Here is a 5926-nt window from a genome sequence, read left to right as displayed (position 1 = left end):
CAGCCCCAGGCCCCTGAGCTTCTCCTGCCTGTTGGCTTTATCCTTGTCTTCTCTCTGTGATACTCTATCGTGATAGAAAATCCCTGACCTGGAGAGCAGCCTGGGGGGGGTAAATGGTGGAGTGTGTGTGGTCCCCTTTGCTCAGCTCACAACTCGGCTCGCCCAGTGCTACAGCAGCACATATGGCTGGAGTATTTACATAATGCCAAGTTATCCTGTGAAATATGAAGCAATTAATTTTGATTAGTGAAGTGGGTCAGTAAAATACAAAGGCTTTCAGTCCATGGATCTGCAAAAGATAAAACACAACCACTCTATGGTCCTTTACCCTTTGATCTCCTCTCTGGAAAGGCCTGAGGAGCCCTCGCCGGGGCTGGAGCTCCCCAAGTGGCTCATGGTGATACTTGTGACTGGGTTTGATGCCTTTTCTTTAGCAGGTCTTTATCCAGCCCCTAGAGGTTTGTGACACACTGCTTTAGCATGGAGTGTTTCTTCCTCAAAGGCACCTCAGCTGCCCTTGGGAGACCCTTTCCCCATCCAGCCATGCTCTGTGGGTTATAGTTAAAGCAGCATTTTATGGCCAAACTCGGGGGCTTGGGGTTGTCAGCAGAAAGAGGACGGCAGGTTGGCAAACCCTGTGATGCTCTGCTGTGGCTGGGTCTGTCCATTGATGCCAGCCCAGGGAATACAGGGCAGTGCTGGGACAAGAGTCCAAGAGGTCTGGAGCTGTGCCGGGGTGCTCAGCACCTCTGGGCACCTTCATGGGCATCCTGTAGTGCTTTTGTTGCTGTCTCCACCCAACCTGTCCCATCACTCCTGGGGACTGCAGAGAGTCATTCCCTAAGGCTCCTGGGTCTCACTGCTGCTCCTGCCCCGTGCAGTTCAGAGCCCCTGAAAGCCAGGAGTTCACCTGTGATGTTGCTTACCTGGGTTGCTGCTCACCCCTGGGGCTGCTAATCTGTGGTGGTGTTCACTTCTGGGGCTGCTCGCACCTCTGGGGCTGCTCACCTGCTTTGCTGCATGAAATTCTGCTTGAAAATCTACATTTCCACCCAGTTGTTCCCTTCTGGCTTTATTGCCCTGGTTACTGTCCCTGCTGCTGGCTCTCTGTACTGTACAGCATTTCAGTGCAACAGGAACGGGGCAGAGGGGAGATAAGGAGAGGACAGGCAGGATGGAGGTTACTGGGCAAACCAGTCTCCCTTCTGTGCTGGTTTGGTTTGGGATTGGTTTTGTATTTTGGTTCTATGGAAAAGGCTGAAAAGACTGCAGGTCTAATCCTTCTGCCACAGGCAGGAACACAACCCAAAAACAATGTTACTGCAGGCAATAGAATTACACCAGTGTAAACTGGTCTGAGAGGCAGCAGAGTCGGGTCCCACCTCTGCTAACATCTACACAGTGTTGCCAGAGCTGTGCGTGTCACTGAACCAATTTACCTCGGAATCTTTTGTCATCCACTGCACATTATGCGGAGATGAGACCGAGGTGACAAATGCAATAAGATAAACACTTGGATACTATGGTGATGGAGACCACGGAAATGCCTGGATAGGAAAAAACAACAAAGCTGCGCTACAAGAGATAAGCAAAATAACCCCCGTGGCTCCTAATGCAAAGAAAGAACTAGAAAATATGATCAAGATTTCAGCTTTCCCAGAATCACTGAATCATGCAGTAGGATCTGTTATTGCTTCTGTAGATTTGGGAGCTGTGTGGCTGTAATGAAATAATGGAGCCCCCATCATTTTTAACTCTTCTCTTGCCTCTTCCCCAGCGCTCAGTAGCAGCTGATTGATGGCTCTGTAGCTGAAAAGAGCTGAGCACAGCTCTCAAGGACCCTCGGAGATGATTTAGCTCTGAACAGGAGCCAGCAGGCACATTTGTATTTGTGATGGACGAGGATCGTTGTGGACAGCCCGGGGTGCTCCCCCCAGGGCCCGGCAGCCCCGGCTGCCTGTGCCCTCTGCAGCACAGAGGTGAGGGGTGTAAATGTTCCATCTGGTCGACACTAACCTTTGTGTGGGAACAGCAGAATTACAAATGCAGAAAGGACAGTTTTTAAAGTGGACAAATGTCTTTAATCCCAGGAGCTGGAGCCCCAGGGAGCAGGCAGTGGAAGCTGTCTCTCCTGCCTGTGCAGCCTGCTGTACATAAACCATCTCCTGTGGGGTGATGCTGATTCCGCATTTCAGTCTCCTCTGCGGAGTGGGAACAATAAGATCCGTTATGGGATGGAGGCAGTTTTGCAATGGGAAATAGCAATGGGTACATTTCCCTGAGTGAGAAGCCCAGGTCCTTTTGTTTGTGCACGGAGCTGCTGATTGTGCTGGTTGTGCCCATGTTGTCACTGAGGTTTCTGGAAGGATCATCCACTCCAGCCCCGGACCATGCACCCCCATCCCCAGTGTACTCCAAGTAGGATGTGGCTGTAGCTATGAGGCTGTTTCCTTGGAGGTTTTTGTGGGTTTTTTAATATAAAGGCTCGTTCTTAGGAAAATTGCAGCAAGGTCTCTGGTCACAGAACCGCTGGCTATGCGGAGCCCAGATGTGAGTGGAGCAGGATCCACTCCAAAGCCCTTTTCCTTCTGCAGCTGGACCAGGTGTAGGGAACCAGCCCACAGCTCTGAGCTGCTCCATGGCTCTGTTTGAGAATAGTGTGCATGCAGAATGTTTTTGCACTGTGCCTGCTAAGCTGTGCAGCTGTCACTGGAGCAGCTCGGGCAGGGGTGCAGCCAGTGCAGGTACCGCGGGTGAGGTGGAGTATTCCCGTCTGTGACAGGCACACTTTGCACTGGAGTTGGGAATTCTGCTGCATTTTGCTGCAGTCTTCCTTTGCAGATCTCTCTCTCCCCCTCTCTCTCTCTCTCTCCCTCTCTCACACATTCTCCCTTTTTCCCCTTCCCTTTCTTTTGCTGTTCCCATCTCAAAAGTCAGGTTCCTCCTAAACTGTCTGACATTTACACCCAGTGAGAATGAGGAGTGTGGTCTCTGTACTAGTAGGTTTCTGTGATGCTATAGGGACACAGCTCCTTTCATTACAAATAATTAATTTAGCTCTATATTGCATAACATCCTAAAAAGCTTTCTAGGGCAGTCTCATGCTAGCTGGATGCACAGATCCTATCAATATTACATTACATTTGGGTACAACAGTTATGAAGTTTCATTAAAAATTTAATTTGTGGTTTAAAACTGCAGCATTCCCTTAAAAGTGTAGCAGAGAAACCATTCTGGTTGCTGGAGGACTGAGCTTGCATTAGCCAAAATTGCAGTGAGAGCTGCAGAAGGGGCTTGGGATGGTGGTGATAATCCCTGCACAGGAATCCAGGGCTGGACCGGAGCAGGAGGGAGCTCAGGGTTGGCATCAGGCTGTGCTGGGTCCCGCTGGGCTCCTGCCAGTTGGGGGGTTTTTATCTGAGAACAGAATTAAACCTGTGCCTGTGGTCACCCCAGGAAAGGCCTCAGCCCATCCTCACTGTGCCCCACGTGTGCCCATCTGGGGGGAGTTTTTGGGTGAAGAAGGTGGTGAGACCCAAGGAGCACAGAACGAGGGATGTGTGCCATGGGAGCATGGAATGAGAGGGATGTGTGCCATGGGAATGTGGAATGAGAGGGATGTGTGCCACGGGATCATGGAATGAGAGGGATGTGTGCCATGGGATCATGGAATAAGAGGGATTTGCACCATGCCCGGGGCTGTGGGATGGGAGCTGGGCTGGAGCCCCGGAGCTGTGAGCCCGGCAGTCCCAGAGGATGCTGCTGCCGCCTTTGTAGATCACAGACATCCTCCTGCACTGGTGTGAATTAAGAACCTCCTTCCCGGCAGCGCAGCGGCCGACAGCCGGGGCGGGGAGGCGGGAGCGGGAGCAGGGCCGGTGTCATGTTTTGTTAATGAGGCTTTGCTGTGACGCCTCAGCAGCCGAGCTGAATGGAGGCAGGTTCCAACATCCCACATCCGCCCCGCCGTCTCGGAATTGATTTGTGCAGGAATTCCCCCCTGTCTGCGCTCACACACGTCAGAAGGACCAGCAGCGTTTCGTTCCAGACCATCCCTCAAGTCGTTTTTCAGCTCTCTCAGGATTTTCCTGCAGTAAGAGAAAGCAGGATGCTGGCTGTGGGATGGATCCCAGCTCCTGGGCAGGACACAGACCTCCCAGTCCTACCCAGGTGATGGGATTGGAGCTGCTGCTCCTGCCCTCCCAGGGCCGGGCTGTGACACAGGGATGGTCCCTCCAGTCCCCCAACTCTGTCCGTGGGGTCTCACAGGGCTTGGCCCCTCTGCTGCACCCACAAGTGACAAACGGTGACTCTGTATGTTATAAAAACCATGTTTGTCGTTTTTTCCCCCTTGTCCAACAAACAAGGTGATATTCACAGCCAGAGCAGGGTTTGGAGGGCTCAGCACCAGTGCTGGTGTTGGCTGTGGTCTCTGCAGGGATCACTTCCCCTCCCCCCGGAGAGGATAATAATGGGGAGTGGGTTCCTAAATCCCTTAAGCTTCTTTGATAGCTTCAATATTTATCTGTAATCCTACTGGTGCTTCTGAACAGACACAGCTCTGTGTCCCTGCTGCTCTGGGGCTTCTTCCCACCTTGCAGCGTTCCCTTTCCGTGGGAGAAGAGGCAGGGCAGGATGAGAAGGAAACATCAAAAGCAGTGACACTACCGTGCCCTAGTTTTTTCCATGATTATTTATTATTTTGCAGTCTCTTGCTCCCTTTCTCCCACGCTCTCTCCTCTGATCTGTTAATGTGCTATGGTGGGTTGACTCAGGCTGGACACCAGGTGCCCCCAAAGCTGCTGCATCGCTCTCCTCCTCAGCTGAGGAGGAGAGAAAATAGAGTAAAAGGCTCATGGGGTGAAATAAGGGCAGGGAGAGATCAGTCAGCAATTACTGTCACAGGCAAACAGACTGGACTTGGGGAAATCAGTTTATTACCAATCAAATCAGAGTATGACAATGAGAAATAAGAACTAAATCTTAAAACACCTTCCCCTCCCTTCTTCCCGGGCTCATCTTCACCCCTGAGTTCTCTCCCTCCTTCCCCCCCAGCAGTGCTGAGGGACAGGAACAGAGCTATGGTCAGTTCATCTCGGGATGTGTCTGCAGCTCCTTCCTCCTCAGGACTCCTCACTCCTCCCACTCTGCCCCTGCTCCAGCCTGGGCTCCTCCATGGGTCACAGAAGCCAGCCCTGTGGCCCCCCCACTGCCAAAACCTTGTCACACAAACCCAAAATGGGTGTGTGGAGACTGGGAATGCTTCCGTGCCCACCTGTGGGATGGAGCAGAAAGGAGGATGAGTGGGTGGCAGGACAAGCGTGGAAGGAGTTCTGAGTGCCCGTGGGGCACAGGGATGGGCAGCCTGGGCCAGGCAGGGGGTGTGCCAGAGCAGGTACAGGGCCAGCCTGGGATCAGGGAGTTCTGTGCTGGCACCTCCCACCAGGGAGACGCTGGAGCAGAGCTGGCGAGGTCTGGGAGAGGCAGCGCTTCCCAAAGCAGGAACACTCTGGTGCTTGGTGGTGGGGGAGGGATCTGATCATCTGTCCCAGTGTCAATTCGTGTTTGTGCTCGTGATGGTTTGGAGTTAAAATACAGAAGGTTTGAAAACCAGGATAGATAAAAATGCTGCAAGGCATCAGGAGTCCCTTGTGTTTGGTGCTTTCAGGGCTGACCCTGAGCTCAAGTGCAGCTTTTAGTGGGGAAAGGGGCTGTCAGGACACTGAGATTCTCCACTGGCAAGGCTGCAGCAGGGCTGGGGATGGCACTGATTCCTGTACAGGGTTGGAGGCTCAAGAAGCTGCAGAGAGAGTGAGTGTAACTGGAATGGCACAGAAGCTGCTTCCAGGCAGTAAGTGAAGGTGGAGATGCTTTGGCTGCTGTGTGGAGCTGGCACTTCTTGAGCTGAAGATGCAGGAGATGGCAG

This window comes from Manacus vitellinus, unplaced genomic scaffold (assembly GCF_001715985.3).
Source record: "Manacus vitellinus isolate BGI_N305 unplaced genomic scaffold, ASM171598v3 scaffold_24_pilon, whole genome shotgun sequence".
In the NCBI taxonomy this organism is placed as follows: Eukaryota; Metazoa; Chordata; class Aves; order Passeriformes; family Pipridae; genus Manacus; species Manacus vitellinus.
The sequence above is the reverse complement of the archived record's forward strand: the minus strand, read 5'-3'. Positions refer to the sequence as shown.